Source organism: Marmota marmota, unplaced genomic scaffold (genome assembly GCF_001458135.2).
Source record: "Marmota marmota marmota unplaced genomic scaffold, marMar, whole genome shotgun sequence".
NCBI classification, from domain to species: domain Eukaryota; kingdom Metazoa; phylum Chordata; class Mammalia; order Rodentia; family Sciuridae; genus Marmota; species Marmota marmota.
The window spans coordinates 1118049-1136492 of record NW_025999928.1 but is presented as its reverse complement, the minus strand read 5'-3'; the positions used below and the strand labels follow the sequence as shown (position 1 = coordinate 1136492).

General features: G+C 39.1%; 1 long non-coding RNA gene across 1 annotated transcript in view; it reads left to right on the top strand.

Moving 5' to 3' along the window:
* LOC125615931 overlaps positions 1 to 17439 on the top strand; it is a 25360-nt gene extending 7921 nt beyond the window's left edge. The window contains exon 2 of the long non-coding RNA XR_007346538.1: positions 17317 to 17439. This is a non-coding gene — a long non-coding RNA (uncharacterized LOC125615931). The remainder of the gene's footprint in view (positions 1 to 17316) is intronic.
* Positions 17440 to 18444: the final 1005 nt, after the last annotated feature.

Genomic DNA, 18444 nt, shown 5'->3' with positions numbered 1-18444 from the left:
ACACACACACACACACACACACAATGTTTAAATTGCACCTGTACCAAACATGTTGACTTTTTCTTGTCACTATTCCACTAAACAACATAGTATAGCAACTATTTACATAACTTTTACATTGTGTTATGAATTTAAATAACCAAAAGGTGATTTAAAGTATGGGACTATGTGCATAGAATATAAGCAAATACTGTACCATTTTATATAAGGTATCTTAGTATATATGGTGGGAGGGCTCCCTAATATCCACACATACTGAGGGAAAAGTGCATTTTCTGCTGTTCTAGCCACAAACACCTGCAGTTTCCTTCCCACGTCAAGATCTTGACATGAAATTCATCTTTAAATTTTTTACAATTCCATACTTTAAAATGAGGTCCTGTTAGCTCTTCTTAGGTTCTGTCCCCACATTTATCCTTTGGCTTTCAGTTTTGTCTCCAAAACATTTTAATTAGGTACTCCTGTTGTAAACCTTGATTAATATTCATATGCACACCATCTCCAAATACACTCAAATAGGATAATGGTACATACACTGTTTTGAACCATTTTTTTCCGTACAAACATTGCAACATTCTTTTCTATCAGTTTTTACAGATGTGCCTTACCCTTCTGTTATTATTTCATGATGTGACTGTACCATAATTCACCATTTTCCCAAAAGCTGTTCTAATTTTTTATTACTATTAATGCTATAATGGACATTTTTGTATGTGTGAATTTAGGATTTGTGTATTTATGTAAGATGAATTGTAATCCCAGCTATTCAGGAGGCTGAAGCAGGAGGATCACAAGTTGGAGGTCAGCCTGAGAAATTTAGCGAGACCCAGCCTCAAATTTAAAAAGGGAGTGTGGTTCCTAGGGATGGTAGAACGTTCCTGGGTTCAGTCCCCAGTACCACAGAAAACAAACTCCACTAAGGAGGTGGTCAAACTTTTTAGTGCAGAAATAACTATTATTTATGAACTATTACCCCCCACCATGAGAGGCAGAGGGGTTAAGGGCCCACTTTAAATAGCTGCCAAGAGCTGAAGCCACAGGCCCTCTCCTCCCTCAACACAGGGGAAGCTGTGTGTCCTCGACCCCTAAACTAGGACAAAAGATCTTAATGGTATGGAGCTGACCAGTCCTTCTCACCCTCTGTGAAGCGCTTGTGGGGTACTTGGTGCCTCCTGATCTTCAGCTTTTCACACATAAGGCCGAATACCCCCAGGCCCACCATTGCAGGACTGAGGGGCCCCTCTCAGTAGCCTAGAGCCAGGCTCCCTTACCTGCTCCCTCACTGGTGACTGATTCCAAATATTAGTTTCTGGTTGTACAGAAAGTCCACACCTTACCATGGTTCAACTTGGGATTTTTTACTTTACAATGGTGGAAAAGCAATACCAAATAAGCAGAAAATGTACTTTTGATTTTGAAATCAGATTATTTCTCAAGCTAGCAACATTCAGTACCATCCTCTCAGGAGGCTGGGAAGGAGCAGTGAAGCCGTGGCTCCAAGTGGGCCCCACAGTCAGAAGGGGGAAACAACTGTCTCCTGTGTGCTGTGTTGCTAAGCAGGAAGTTTAGTAGGCAAGGTGTGATTTAAAAAAGCATTTCTACTTAGGGTGTTTTCAATTTATTTTGGGCTTATTGGGATGTAACCCCATTGTAAGTCAAAGAGCATCTGTTTACACTACTTGTAACTGTGTGTATGAAGAGAAAATCATCATGCCCATGGGTTAAACTTTAGATTTCAGAGTCTGTCTTCTTGGGCTCAATTTCTGCCTTTGCCAATTATTAGCCAAACAACTTGAGCCAGCGTACTTGACACTCCTGAGTTTCATTTTCCTTTTCTAAAAGAGAGACAATAATAGTACCTGCCTCAGGGTAGTTGTGAGGATTAAATGAAGTATTATGTGAGTTTAAGAGAGAGAATGCTCTTCACAGTGAAAAGTTCACAGGGGTGGGGGACTCCATCTTGCCTAGTGGATTTGAATGAGGCTCTAACAAGAACTGGCAGGATAACTAATCCACCTGTACTCAGCTGCCTTGAATTTGAACTGGGAATAAGGGAGTCAGGCTTTTCTGAGGATTAAAGAGATAAGGGCATTTAGAATAATACCTAGTAGGTAATAGCACAGAAGTGATTGTTATTATGCACTATTTTCTCCAGGTATCAGAAGAGTATCATTACAAGGTAGATGCTCTGTTTACTCAAAGGCATAGTCAATAATTTTTAAAGAACTGTTTGAAGCTAGACATGGTGGCACACACCTGTAATCCCAGAGACTTGAAATGCTCAGACAGGAGGATCCAAGTTTTAGGCCAGTCTGGGCAACTTAGTGAGACCTATATCAAATTAAAAAATAAAAAGGGCTTGGATGTAGCTCAGTGCTAGAGCACCCCTGGGTTCAATCCCCAGTGCTTAAAAAAAGAAAAAGAAAAACAATTATCAGAAAACATTTTCTTACCAGTTAATTATTTTGTAGAACTATTCAAAAAAATGTATTCTTAACAACAAAAAGCAGTACTGCCTCACACTGGCAGAGAATTTACATAGTACCCTGCATAGTGCTAGGCTCTTTGCTTTCAAGGATTTCATAGATCATCAGAGGAAATAAAGAAAGTAGACAATTGCAATAAAGTGCATTTAGCTCAAGGTATACTACTACTTTGCTCTCTTGTTTAATCCTCACAGCCACAAATTAATCTCAGCATGTACGAGGGGAATAAGAGACACAGATTAAATTAAATAGGAGGAATCCCCTATGTGGGATTATTTGCTTTGTTTTGTTCTTTTGCAGTAATAGGTATTGCACCCAGAGGTGCTCTACCACTGAACTACATCCCCAGACCTTTTTACTTTTTATTTTGAGACAGGGTCTTACTAAATTGCTGAGGCTGGCCTTGAACTTGAGATCCTGAGTCACTGGGATTACAGGCATGCACCACCATATGAGTTTTAGAGTTCTCCTATAACTGCTTTATTTACCTTCACCTTAGAAAGATTTGGATGATCCAATTTTGGCATATGGACTTTCCTTTTGTTCCCTTCATTAGTCTAGCTTCGGTTTTCAATACAGAGTAAGTCCACTGCCTGTTGTAAACCACATAAGTACCTTAGAGCCTCACTACAATATAAATGGTAGCAGCATAATGGGTCATGAAGCTCAGGATGTGGACCTAGGTGGGTGCTCCTGGTAATTGGGCAAATACTCAGAGCCTGGCCTGTGTCACCCAGGGAAGTCAGGACAGCAGGAGATTGTGCACCTGGTAGATTGCATGTGAACAATAAAGGGGAGACAAGCTGTGGGAGCACTGTTGCATACAGAGAAACAGCCTGTGCAAAGTACTGTGGGAAATCTAACATGATATAGAGACCATGAGGTATTCTTTGTGACTGAAAAAATCATGTTGGGGACTAAAAAGTAATGGGATGCGTTTGGTCTTTGCTTTTCTTTTTCTTTTTTTTTTTTTTCCTGTGAGCAATAGTGAGCCACTGAAGATTATTGAGCAGGGGAAGGGCATGATCAAATGTCCATGTGTGAAATACCCCTTACGTAGTCATGGGAAGATAAACTGGAAGAGTAAGATCTAGAGGCAAGAAGTTGAGAAAGGAACTATGGCAATGGTTCAGGTGATAAGAGGTAATAGAACTTGGAAGGCAGTGGAGAGATCTTCAGGAAGCCAGGAAAGGGGAGGTACAAACTGGAGACTAGTTGGGTGTAAGAAGTGAGAGTAAAGTAACAAGTGAGAGTCTCCCCAAAGTTCTGGATTAGGAAGCAGGGTCAATGGCCCTGCAATGTGCAGCAGAAATAAAACAGGAATGGAACCTGCTTGTGGGGTCTGATTCCAAGTTTAGACTATCCAAGTGGAAGCATTCAATAAGGAGTGTACAAATATGGGTGTAAGCATCTGCATCTGAAGACTTGTCTCCTAGCATCTCTCCACTGGTTCTTCTGGGGTTACAGGTTCTTAAAAATTTTATTAAAAATTGTTATACAAAAAAAGTACTTGTATAAAGACATGAATTGGTGTGAACATACTTTATATACAGAGATATGAAAAATTGTGCTCTATATGTGTAATAAGAAATGTAATGCATTCCACTGCTGTCATGTATTTAGAAAAAATAAAATCAGTAAAGGTTAAAAAATAAATAAATAAAAGGTGTGGGCAGAGCAGCACGTAGTGGCACACACCTGTAATCCTAGTGACTTGAGAGGCTGAGGCAGGAGGATTGCAAATTTGAGTCCTGCCTTATTTAATGAGACCCTGTCTCAAAAGAAAAAACTGAAAGGGCTAGAAATGTAATTCAGTGGTGGATTAGGCACCCCTGTGTCTAATCACCAGTACCTAAAAAAAAGAAAAAAAAAAGGAGTGGACAGAGAGGAGGAAAGGAAAGGCTGGGTCAGTGTGGGGTCAATGGACAGCTGAGGCTCAGGATCAGAATAAGGACTGTCAGGAATTTGTGGATTTCCATCAAAAAATCCCTGTCATCTGGGGACTCATCTGGGAGTCATATAAGGTCATCAGGGTACAAGAAGTGACTTTCAGTGAGCCAGTGGATTGAGGAAGTGCAGTCCCTTTTGTTAGCAATTCTTTGATTAACCCGTGGTCATTATTTACAGCCCTCTGCATATTGTAACTGCACCACTGGTTCTAAATAATCACTATCCAGTATTTATTTACACAAAGTGCCTTTAGAATCAAGTCAGGCTTGGAATTATAACAATTTAGAGAAGGGGTTGAGAAAGTTCAAGAGATGAGTAGAAAAGAAAAACCAAACAGAGAAAATTACAGAGAGAATCATGACTTCACCAATGTGGATTTGAGACATTTTTTCTTGGACTAGAATCTGAGCTTTTTGTTTTGCTCTGCAAATGAAATCAGAAATTCATAAACTTGGTGGGAGAAAATATCATTTCACTGTGAGATCAAGTACAAATAAGATATCCTCCTCGGCAAAGATAACAAAAATGCCTTTGTTTTATAACTAAAAGAGAAAGGAACTTACTTTAAGATAAACAGTGTAAACTCTATCTTAAATGCATGTATTTATGACTCATGTTTGCTAGGATTACCCAGGTGTGCACCACTGCACCCAGCTCAATTTAACAATTTTTCAATACAATTAGCCAAAGCTAATCCCAGCACAAATAGATAACAAATGTTATAATTTAAGAGGTGGATAAGAGAGGCAGAAAGGAAACAATGAAATTAAAAATGCCCCCATCAGGGCTGGAGATGTGGCTCAAGCGGTAGCACGCTTGCCTGGCATGTGGGGCTCTGGGTTCAATCCTCAGCACCACATAAAATAAAAATAAACATGTGTGTCTGCCGAGAACTAAAAAAATAAATATTGAAAAAATTCTTCTCTCTCTCTCTCATCTCTTAAAAAAAAAAAAATGCCCCCATCATATGAAAGAGTGGGAAAATGGCCCAGTGTCTGGCTTCTTGGAATTCATACTTCCAGTATGTGAATTACTAATTCTTCCTGGAACCACCCCCTTTTCCTCTGGAGTGTCCTTGAGTGAACTCAAGCAATTGCCCTTGAGGGACATGTTAGCTTTCCTGCCATCCTCATGCAGCCCTCCACACACCAGGACAGTTTCATTTTACTTTATTTTCTGCAGTGGTGGGGATCAAACCCAGAACCCTGTGCATCATAGGCAAGTGCTCTACCATAGGCCACTTTGAAGGAGTCCAGGACATTATCAGAACTTTTTTGCTCAAGGCTGAAATATTTCTATATAGTTTATAAAAATCCTATGACCTGTTTTGTGATGAATTTATAATTATTTATAACTATATCCCTAGTTACAAAAAAAAAAGGCAGTAAGAGCTAACCTCAATAGTTCTTACTGTGTGCCCTGTGTTAGTCTAAATTCTTTGCATATGAACTCATTTAGTTCTTACAACATCTGTTAAAAAAAAGCGGGGGGGGGGTGAGTCATGGGCCACAGTCACCCAGCTAGTGTCAGGGCTGGGCATTTAATGTAGGCAATATGCCCTCAACTGCCACCACCTCATTCTAATCCATATAAAGATAGTACAGACTCAGAATGGTTCAATGTACAATTTCTCTTTTTTCTTTTTTTCAGTCCTAGAGATTGAACCCAGCAGCACTCTACCACTGAGCAACATCCCCAGCTCCCCCCCCCCTTTTTTTTTTTGGTGCTGGGGATTGAACCCAGGGTCTTGTGCATGCTAGGAAAGCACTCTACCAACTAAGCTATATCCCCAGCCTCCCTTTTTGTTTTTTGAGACAGGATCTGGCTAAATTGCCAAAGCTGGCCTTGAACTTGCCATCCCCGCTGCCTCGTCCTCCTGAGTTGCTAGGGTTACAGATGTACACCATCCAGCTCAATTTAACAATTTTTCAATTTTACCATCATATGAAAATATGCATTCTTTGGATTTCTATCTCTTCCAAAACTAGCAATTTGCAGTCAGCTCCTTTCTGGAGATGCTGAACAGCAGCAGCATATCCCAGTTCCCCGTAACTCAATCACCAGAGCCGACAGCCACAGCTCTAGTGGCTCTAGTGCACTGTGTTGCTAGTCTGAGGATTTCAGTAGGCTAGAAGTACTACATGCATTTTCACTGACAATGCTTTCAATTCCAGATTGGTTTATCAGGATGTATATTGGAAATCTAGCCTCTTGAGATAGGAATTGGGATGCAACACACAGTTCAGTGCCAATAATGATAGGGATCTGCTAAAGAGCAGGTTTTAATGCTCAGGTAGGACTGTACAGGGTATTCAAGAAGGGCATGAGATGGAAAAGATGCTTCCACCGGTGTTTAGACAGGGAACTTTCCTGAGCTCCCAAAGTTTCCAGGTCTACACAGTCCCCCATCTCAGGCCATGACAACCCCACCCAGGAGTCCAGGGCAAAATTCTTGGCATGATCATTGGTTCTTTCTTTCTCATTCAATCTTCTGCCCATCAGATCAGAGACCTTTGCTTTGTGCACTTATGGCTTCCAGGAACCTGGAATAGTGCTTGGCTCAGTAAATATTTGAGATGCACAGGCAGGTTAAGAAACAGCAAGAAAAGCCCCTGTCTGCAAAGCAGATAGTATCCAAGGGCATTCTACCACTCAGCTGCATCCCTAGCTCTTAAAAAGAAAACATGCACCACAACAGCCTGCTTGACTCCAAAGGTTCTAGCAATGTGACCCAGGATACATGTTTAACTTTTTGCATTGATTGAACCCAGCACCTCAAGCATGCTAGGCAAGAGCTCTACCACTGAGCTACACCCCCCCACACACACACACCCACCCCACCCCTGGCTAGGGTGTTTAACTTATGAGCCTCTTGGACATTTTGGGGATTGCCCAGGGTGAATACTCTATCACTATTCACTGGATGGACTCCCAGTGAGTGTGATGAGGTACTGAGGAAGTCCCTGGCTAAATGTATTCTCCATTTCCCCGCCCATTCCCCCGGCTCTGGAATACTTGAGATCCTTGGTCTTGGTTAGCAGCCATGCCTGGGAGGAGTCTACAAAGAGGCAGGGTTGGGAATTGGGATTCCTGCACACTTCCTGTAAATAAAGCAAAGGGAGAATTTAGGGAAATTCCAGTTTGCTATGTAGGTGACATGTGCTGCACGTACTTACACCAGGCCTCTCACCCATGCTTTCAACAGCTGTGACATTTCCCTGACTCAAAACACTCCTGGATGGAGACAGTGGATATACCCATTTCACAGACTGCAGACCTAAACCCCATGTGCTACTTCTTGTTATCAGGTTATGGAATCAAGTTAAGAGTCAGTTCATACTCAGTCAACAACTAGAAATCAATATCCAAGGGCTGAGTTTGTAGCTCAGAGGTAAAGTGCTTGCCTCGAATGCATGAGGCACTGAGTTTGATCCTCAGCAACACATAAAAATAAATAAAGACATTATGTGTTCATCTACAACTAAAAAAAATGTATGCATACATAAAAAATATTTTTTAAAAAATATCCAAGCTGGTAACTTTATAAGGATTTTTGAAAAATTGAATTGATATTTGGGCTATAGTGTGGCTCAGTGGCAGAGCCCTTGCCTAGCATGCCTAAGGCCCTGGGTTCAACCCCCAGCACTGCAAACAAAATAAACAAAAATGAGATTCATCAAACATCTACTATGCACCAGGGCTATTGTAGATGCTTAGAATACATCAAGGAACAAAACAATGACCCTACCTTCATGAAGGTTATGGTCTAGCAGGGGAGACAATGTAGTGAATAGGTACAAATGGGTACAAATCTGTTATCTTATAAGGGGATTCATGTTATGGAATCTTTATTAAGGAAGAATTACAATAATTGAAAAAATAAAAAATGTAAAGGATTCAGCAGACAAATACTCATTAAATCTGGGAAGAAGTAAAATCAAAGAAGGTCTCAGTTTCATTGTGGCAAATTTTAGAAAAACAGAGTCTGTGTGTTGCCCCTAGAAAGGGAGAAGCATCAGCTTTTCTCTTGCATATTTGGTGTCCCAGGGGTTAGGACAAAGTCACACTGAATAACATCTTCCTGCCACGTGTGTGTCAACTTTCTTCCCTGGATGCCACACATGAGGCCCTCTCTATACACCCACCTGTCTTACAGGCTTATGATGAGGAAGCTGAGGGTCAGAGTCCTTAAATGTCTTACTCAGGTCCTGCAGAAGGTTAATGATGAGAGAACCTGGAACCTGGGTCCTGATGCTATGATGCTTCTCAAATTATCCCCTGCTGGAAACCTAGAATCCCATGACCTGGGCTGGAGTGGGGGGTGAGAGATGTTTGCTTATCATGACTCTAAAATGCATTCTTCAGGAAATAATCAAACATTTATAATAATAATAGCTAATTTTAGGGTTGTTGTACATACCAGGTCTCATTCCAATAATGTCACTAGTAAGATTCTCAGTAGATCCCATAAATCTGTAAGAGGCTCTGAGAGGTTACTTAAAAGGCTCAAGATCCCAACCTAAAAGTAAGGAATCTAGATTAGACCCAAAGCCAGGCATGGTAGCACACACACCTATAAGATCCCAGCAACTTGGGAGGCTGATGCAGGAGATTGCAAATTTAAGGCTAGCCTGGGCAGCTTGGTGAGACCCTGGTCTCAAAATGAAAAATGAACAAGGATGTAACTCAGTGGTAAAGCACCCCTGGGTTCAATCCCCAATACCACCAAATACTAAATAAATAAACAGAAGATCACAATTAGGCAGTCTGACTTCTGAGGTCTTTGTTTAAAAAATAATAATACATACATACATATACAAAAACAAAATGATTAAATAAGTATATTTCATATTATTCCACACCAAAATCTCAGAGTATCTGATGGACCCACTTGAAGCAAATTGTCCATTTGGACTGGGATTGACCTGACATCTTCATCAGGATATTCCACAGTACCTCCTATGCCAGAATGTCAACTTCACCCTGTGACTTTGCTTCCATATAATGTCCAGGATCCAACTAACTACCTAACTAATTTTTTTTTTCAGTACTAGGGATTTAACCCAGGAGTGATCTACTACAACTACAAACCCAACCCTTTTTAAATTTTTTTTTTTATTTTTAGACAGGGTCTCATTAATTTGCCTCGGCTGACCTCAAACTTGTAGTCCTCCTGCCTCAGCCTCCTGAGTAGCTCAGGTTACAGGAATGCACTATAATGTCTGGCTACTAACCAATGATTTAATATCAATTGAAAATGGTTGTTCAAAGGGGTCTCAAAATCATGCTTTTCAAATTCTATCAATTCCCTTGTCTTTGCTCCTGACATTATTATACAAGATATAGCTTCTTATCAAGTGGGGTATTTGCTTACCCTGAAATAGACAATATATATGCTTATCTTTCCTCTTTTCAACTTTTCTCTATATTTCATTAATATTAATATTATTTTATTATTATTCATTTAAATAATCATTAGCCAGGCACAGTGGTACATGCCTGTAATCCCAACAATTTAGGAGGCTGAGGGAAGATGATCATAAGTTCAAGATAAACCTCAGCAACTTACTAAGATTCTGTCTCAAAATAAAAGAGAAAGGACTAGGGATGTAGTTCAGTGCTAGAGTGCCCCTGGGTTCAATCCCAGTACCAAATTTTATATATAAATATATAAAAATTATATGTATACATACACATACCATTAGGGACTCATGAATTAAATTTGATGTGTTTTGATTGATTATTAAGACTATTCTTTCTCATATAACTCCTATATCCTTTAGATACACCCTCCAAAAATATCCAACTTTCTTGTGTTTCTAGAAAAAATAAATCCTAGGTGCAACCTGTCAGATGCTTTGGGGGTGGGGGGCATATTTAGGTGAGATACAGTTTTTCAGAGCTCTTACATACCTACTCTCTGTGCTTCCTTGACACCTAGACCTGTGTCCACTGCAGAGTCCATGATGCACAGGTGTGCTGATAAGACAGGTGCATTGTAGGTCTAGGATATCCCTGTTAAGAGACCCAAGCAAAGATAAAGCCAATCCAAGGGCCAGTCCTTGTTCCAATGAAAGTGCCCTGAGGCGGAACAGAGTCCAGAGGGCCTGAAAGATTTACCTGCAAGGAAGAGAAAGTACAATAAGGAGGTGAGAGCCAAACATGGCACCACGCTCCTCAGTAGTGCCAGTGCCTCAGTATGTGGAGTCCTAAGAGGAAGTTGGGAAATTTCTTTTTTCTTAGTAGTCACAATTTGTATTGAGTAGTCACAATTTGTATTGAGTAAATGAATGGACGTCAACTAGAATGACTTCTTTTGAACTATGCTAATGAATGCCAGCAACGCAAATAAGTAACAGAACTAACGTTAACAGAAAAACTCAAAAGCTGAGGCTGTTTTGCTTTGGTTTTATAGTTTCTTTTATTTGATTGTCATTGTTGTATTGTGTATAAAGGACATAGTCATTTTCTGCTCATGAATTGTTTCTAGAGTAGGAAATGGATTAGAATTAAACATGTCCTTGTTTTCTGATGTTCCCAAATCATTCTTCAACTTCCTATTATTCTTTTTTTCCCCTCCATTTTTCCCATGTGCCCCCCCCCCAACACACACACATTGTGGATCAGCATCCACTTATCAGAGAAGACATTTGGCCTTTGTTTTGGGGGGATTGACTTACTTCCCTTAGAATGATATTGTAGGCATTTACCTACAAATGCCATACTTTTATTCTCTTTAATGCTGAATAATATTCCATTGTGTATAGATAGATAGATATAGATATAGATATATCACAGTTTCTTTATCCATTCATCTAGAAAGGCATCTAGGTTAGTTTCACAGTTTAGCTATTGTGAATTGAGCTGCTATAAACATTGATGTGGCTGCATAACTGTAGTATGCTGATTTTAAGTCCTTTGGTATAGACCAAGGAGTGGGATAGCTGGGTCAAGTTTTCCAAGTTTTCTAAGAAATCTCCATACTGCTTTCCATATTGGTTGCATCAGTTTGCAGCCACACCAGCAATGTATCAGTGTTCCTTTTTCCCCACATCCTCGCCAAAACTTAATGTTTTTTTTTTTTTTTAATTCTTGATACCTGCCTTTCTGATTGGAGAGAGAAGAAATCTTAGAGTAGTTTTGATTTGCATTTCTCTAATTACTAGAGACATTGAACATTTTTTCATATATTTGTTGATCGATTGTACGTCTTCTGAAAAGTGTCTGTTTAGCTCCTTAACCCATTTATTGATTGGGTTATTTGTTTTTTGTTTGTTTGTTTGTTTGTTTTGTTTTTTTGTTTTTTAAGAGAGAGGCAGAGAGAGAGGGAGAGAGAAACTTTAACATTTATTTTTCAGTTATTAGCGGACACAACATCTTTGTTTGTATGTGGTGCTGAGAATCAAACCCGGGCCGCATGCATGCCAGGCGAGCGCGCTACTGCTTGAGCCACATCCCCAGCCCTTATTTGTTTTATTTTTTTGATGTTATTTTTTTTTTTAGTTCTTTATATATCCTGGAGATTAGTGCCCTATCTGACACACATGTGGCAAAAAAATCTGCTCCCATTCTGTATGTTCTCTATTCACCTTATTGATAATTTATTTTGCTGAGAAGCAGCTTTTTAGTTTGAATCCATCCCATTTATTGATTCTTGATTTTACTTCTTGCACTTTGGGAGTCTTGTTAAGGAAATCAGGGCCTAATCTGACATGATGAAGATTTGAGCCTACTTTTTATGTTCTCTGTTAGGTGCAGCATCTGTGGTCCAATTCCTAGGTCCTTGATCCACTTTGTGTTCAATTTCCAAATATTCTACCACTTGATTTAAGAGCCAAGACACTACTAAGGTTTTTGCCAATACACGAAATAATTAGATAGAGATGACCAAGACTAAAAATGTGTTAGGTCAAAATGCAAAATGTGATTTAAGCCATTTTCTTTTAAATTTATTGTAAAATTTAAAGATAATTTATATTTGGGGTACAACCCTGAGTTCTTTTAAATTGAATACTCAGCAATTTTATAATTCTGAGTCAGAGAGCTTGAGTCACATACATAATAAAAATGCTTTTAATTTTGTTATAGTTTTGAACTTATAGAAAACTTTCAAGAAAAATACAAAGCTGTCATAACAGATTCACCACTGATGTAGTGCCTCATGTATTCTATCTCATGCTCATATACATTTGCATGGTGTGTTTTTATTTTTGTTTTCATTTTCTGAATCATTTGGGAATAAATCATAGATGTTACATCCCTTTATTCCTAAATATTCCAATGCATGTTTCCTAAGGACCTTCTCTTACATAACCAATTCCTAGTACACTTTGACGCTGAAGCCTAAACTGTTCAAACCTTGGCCTGAATTTACAGAGCTTTACACACAATTGACCCACCTGATCACACCAGAGAACAGAAACCGACAGGAGCACAATCCTTTCAGTCTGGCTTGCAGTATAACCATTCATTCCCAGTAAAATCAAGAGGACAGGCCAATACTTGGGCCTCCTCAAGAATCAACCTCAACTAAGCAATGGCAAATTTGTTGAGGATTTCAAAGTGCACAGATGAATTAAACGGGTTCTCTGACCATGCCTTTGTTTTTCCATTTAGTTAACCTTTTTATATTTACCTCACTTGTGCTTTGCTTTCCCCATAAATGGAGTGAGCACTTTGGGTACTAATTCAGTTTTAATTCCTCCAGACTTTCTTTCTTTCCAGAACGTCACTCTTTATGGAAATTGGTTTCAGAGATATGGACTCAAATTATGACTTTTGTCACTTATTAATTGGGTCCCTTGGAAAAGTCACTCTGTCTCCTGGAAATGGAGATACTGATACTTCAGGTGAATGGTTGCTGTGAGGATAAAATGGAAACACAATGTAAGAACCTAACAGGTACATACATGCTGTAGTGCTCGACAGCCGTTAGTTCTGTTCCCTTCTTTATTGGTCTACCCCTGCTGCCAAGCTCATCCTTCCCAGAATTTTAACTAAAGTGACACAGTCAGCCACATAAGCCTTTGCTAACAGGTGGGCATTATCCAGATAGCAGGGGCCACGGCCAGACTGGCTGCTGGGAGTTCTCTGGCTGGCCTTTCGTGGTATCTAGAGTTCAGAGGGAGTGTTGAAAAGTAAAACCTAACTGCGAAAAGACAATTCTTTTAAAAAAACAAATCCTTGGGGCTGGGGATGTGGCTCAAGCAGTAGCGCGCTCACCTGGCATGCGTGTGACCCGGGTTCGATCCTCAGCACCACATACAAACAAAGATGTTGTGTCTGCCGAAAATTAAAAAATAAATATTAAAAAATAAATATTAAAAAAAATTCTCTCTCACGCTCTCTTTAAAAAAAAAACAAAAACAAAAAATCCAAGTACTTGCAATTTGAAATATACTTTTAATGTAAACCCAGAGGCCCACACATACTAGGCACATACTTTACCACTAAGCTACATCCCAGGCCCAAATATACATCTTCATTGTTTTTTCTTTTCTTTTGGATCATCTGAATAACTGGTGATGGTTAACTGGATTTAACCAGCTTGTAAACCCCCTAGAATTACATTTTTATGCAGTTATATATAAATATGTATATTTAGTATAAATTATTTTATACATTGACTTTTTTAATATTAATAATATTTATTAAATCAATATTATTTGGCTTACTTATTTATTAAACTACTTCAAGATGAATAGACAAATGTTGATGCATAATACATAGAATGTTCTTCAAAGAAGAGGACAGCCAGAGGAAATGAAAATTATACTGTAATTTATAATACATATATTACATATACATATACTGTAACATATAATACATCATGCTCAGCATCAGCCAAGCATTATAAATAATTTTTTTGAATTCATTTTATTCCTTTTGGAAATGTTGTCACTAAAAGAGTGACCTTACTATAAAACCATATATGCATGCATAAGGCAAAGAAAACAATCCCTCACCCTACATTTTTTAAACTTTCATGCTTTTTTTAATATTTAATGTTTAGGTATAGTTGGACACGATGCCTTTATTTTATTTACTTATTTTTGTGTGGTTCTGAGGATCGAACCCAGGACCTTGCACGAGCTAGGCGAGTGCTCTACTGCTGAGCTACAACCCCAGCCCCTTAACTTTATACTTTTAATAAACATGTAGTGGTTTGAATTTGGGTTCTCTTTAATGAGCTGGTACATATATGGTCCATGGGTTCTTAGTCTTCTTAAGCCAACTCTTGGAGGTTGGAATAGGATATAAAAATGACTAGACTAAAAAGTCCAGTGATTGGTTTGTCCCACAATGGTTTCAATATTTAAATAAAATTTGAGGGGTACTGGGATTCAAACAGATCAGAGGGGTCAAAGGACAACTTTAGAGTCCCTGGCGCAAGGTATTCCTTATTGAGCAAGGACTGTATATGACTGGGGAAGGATTTTAAACGTCTCATAAAGCTGAGAGGGCCTTTCCACCTCATTTCTGATCCCATTTTCTATTTCCAAACTAGGCATCAAGAGTCATTAATTCTGATATTGCAAAAAAACTTTTCATTAGCTCTGAGAGCTCTTTAAGTACAAGCCTCGGAGCCATGCCATATTAACTGAAATTTCTCTGGATGTGACCATTGTTTGGGCATTTTGGGATCATGGTTATACGTACAATTTATTCTATTTAGGTTTCAGTTTTTGCTTGTTGCTGGTGTCGTCAGAGAACACAGGCAGATGTTTCAGTATCTTGTACTCATGCCCTCACTTGCACAATGATATGCTCTCAAGTGTTTTTGCACTCTTTTCAGACTTTTTGTCCATAGCCAAAGGGCAAAAAAAACACATTAGGTTATTGCATTTTAAAAGATTTCTGCAAAAATGGAAGGCATTAAAGTTTTATTAACACACACAAAGAATGGAAGGCATTTAAGTCAAGTTTCTGCGATTATAATCATAAATGGTAAAATGAAGATTTTTCTTTCTTTCTAGAAAGTAAGGATCAGTCATGACCTTAAGCTAGATTGGGTCTCAATTTCATGGAGGTTATAACAGGTTGCAGCAAATGGTTTCTTCCAACAATTTTGCAATAGAAGCTTTCCACATATATGCTTTGTTTATCCATTACCTCTCTCAATCACTTCCAAATGGGCTTCTTGCCTTTGGTAACTCACTGACTACTAATTATAGCATTTTGTAATTATGGGGAAGAAATAATGAAAATTCCCAAGTCTTATTCATCAGTAAGAAGCATTAAAGGGCTAAAGCATAAAGTTTGAATGGTATTGAATTATGTGTCAGGCACTATTCCAACAGTTTTTTTAAAACTTAGGTTTTAAAAATCCTTTAAAAAGAGCATTATCAGCTTCATTTTATAGATGAAGAATCTGGGGCACAGAGGACACATTTGCTTGCCCAAATTCACATGTCTAGTGACTCAGATCAGAACACATTTTCTGTAAAGGGCCAAGTAGTGAATATTTTAGTCTTTGAGCCACACAATCTCTGCCACTCTGGCCTTGTGGAATAATAGCAGCAATAAAAAGTACAGAAATGGATGAGCATACCTGTGTTTCAACCAAACTTTATTTGTGGACAATGAAATTTAAATTTTATATAATTTTCACATGCCAAAAAATATTCTCCCTTTTGATTATTTTTCAACCATTCACAAATATAAAACCTATTCCTAGTTCTCAAGCCATATAAACAGCCAAAAGTTTAAGTTTTCCCTTAAGCTGTAGTTTGACATAATTAAGAGGAAGAGCCAGGATTTGAACCCAGAAGCAAGCCCTTAACTTTATATATAGTCTTTATCATGATACTAAAATAAGTTAGGCCCTTTATAAAACATACAGCTGAATAGGAAGGAGAAAATAACAACAACCAATAAAAACCACAACTCAAAAGTAACCACCAGCAATAGTTGGCATTTTCTCTCATTCTTTAGTCCACTGTTTTGCAGTATTAAATTTTTTTAAAAGCAAAATGATAAAATTGTAGTTGGACACAATACCTTTATTTTACTTATTTTGTGTGATGCTGAGGATCTAACCCAGTGCCTTGCATGTGCTAGGCAAGCCTTTGCCGCTGAGCCACAACCCCAACCTCTACTTTTTTATTTATTATAAGCATTTTCATTCTTCCACAGAAGCCACACAATTATAATAGTTTGATACATAATAGTTCAATTTAAAAAGACTAAAGGGAAATCCTTATTTTGAAAGAATTTTACAGCTCATGTTTTCATAAAGTACTTTTTATTAAGTGACCACTTGGTCACCTTTCATTTATCTGCCATTTCTGTTGAGTTGGAGGATTTTTTAAAACAACTCAGCCTGAAGCAGGGATGTAGTGAAATGGCTTTCTAATTACCATTGTTCCTCTATTACCTTGCTGATTCTAAAACAAAAGGCTAATTTTCCCACCTCCCTTTGGCCAAGTGGGACACAGAGATAGTTGTATACACTGCACCAAACTTGTGCCTGGCTCAGAGTAGATGATCACTTAATAGGAACCAATCCTTACTTTCCCTGCTCTACCAACAACACTCCTTCCCTCAACACTATTCACAAGAAGAGAGCTATTTCACTAAGGTCTACAGAGAAAGTATCACGCCTGTGCACCACAAAAGTCTGTGCACCACAAAAGTCTTCTCTCCAGAAGTGAACATGGAAAGCCTAGGATGGAAATCATTAGAAGGATAAAAGAGGTGGGCGGGCCTGAACCAGAAGCCTCCACTCCGCCCTTCTGGCCCCTCTGGCCCCACCCAATCTGGTTTCAGCCCAAGTCATTCCGGAGATTATTATAGAAGTTTCCAAACTGAAGCAATGTCCAGATTTCCGCCACAGCAGCTGGCATTTTGACATCAGCAGAGGCTGTTTTCTTTTACCCAGGTACCGAGGACCTTCAGATAGGACATCAGAGAATTCAGAGCCCAGACAGCTGGTGAAAAGAACATGGAGCTGACAAGTACAGCAGCCCCCAAAACCGAGGGCTTCAGCAACACTGGCTTCCGGGTGAGCAGAACTTTCTTCTGTTTGAAACCAAATAAATGAAAAAAAAAATGCTCTTTCCTTACCCACTTGGCAAGTTTCTTAAACTAAAGCAGTGGGATTACTGGGGCACTGTCAAGAATTTTAATGTCACATTTTAGCCCACTATTTTCTTCTTGGGTTCTTTTGTGTTGACAAACCTGAAAAGTCTCTTTTAATGACTGAGGGTTGATCCAGACTTGCTCTGTCGCTAGGAAACAAAACTGCCTTCTCCTCCCTTTTTTCCCCCTCTGGCTCACAACATGGTTGCAGTATTTACCTGCAGGCATCCTTCCAAAGATTGGGGGAAATTCCATCTTGAATAGAACAAGCATCTCAGGACTCCTTCCTTCTAAACTAGGTCCCACAGCCCCTGTCTGATAGTGGCCCTGGTGCCTGCCCCAGAACAGACGAGCAAGTCAGTCTCCTGTCATCAACCTAAATGCTGCTCATCCCAGGGCTGGGTGCCACAGTCTCAGAAGGAGGCGTATTAAAAACAACACGCAGGATTGGGGTGTAGCTCAGTGGTGAGGTGTAGCTTGCTTAGCATGCTCAAAGACCTGGATTCCATTCTCAGTGCTGCCTTAATAAATTAATTTAAAAATTAATTATCCCTTTAAAAAAAACAAAAAAAAACAGGCTATTCCAATTTGGTGTAGGATGGGGATTTTCAGAGTTGTTCCTAGGTGTGCTTCTTTTCCTGACCTGACACTTAGCATGAGAGCTTTGGAAAAGACACAAAATCTACAATGAGCATGTGTGAGCAGCCCCTTGGGCCTCATGATCACTAGAAGGACAAAACAGAACTTTTGGGTATTAATAAGAAAAGAAGAAGGGGAAAAAGGACTTTGACATGAACCCTGTTTCTATCTATAAGTTACTATCTCTCGGAGTCCCAGTTTGTCTATTCGATAGTCACAGGGATATCCATCTGATACTAAATGGGAGGAAAAACTTCTACCCTTTCAGGTACAATTCCTAAGTCCTGTG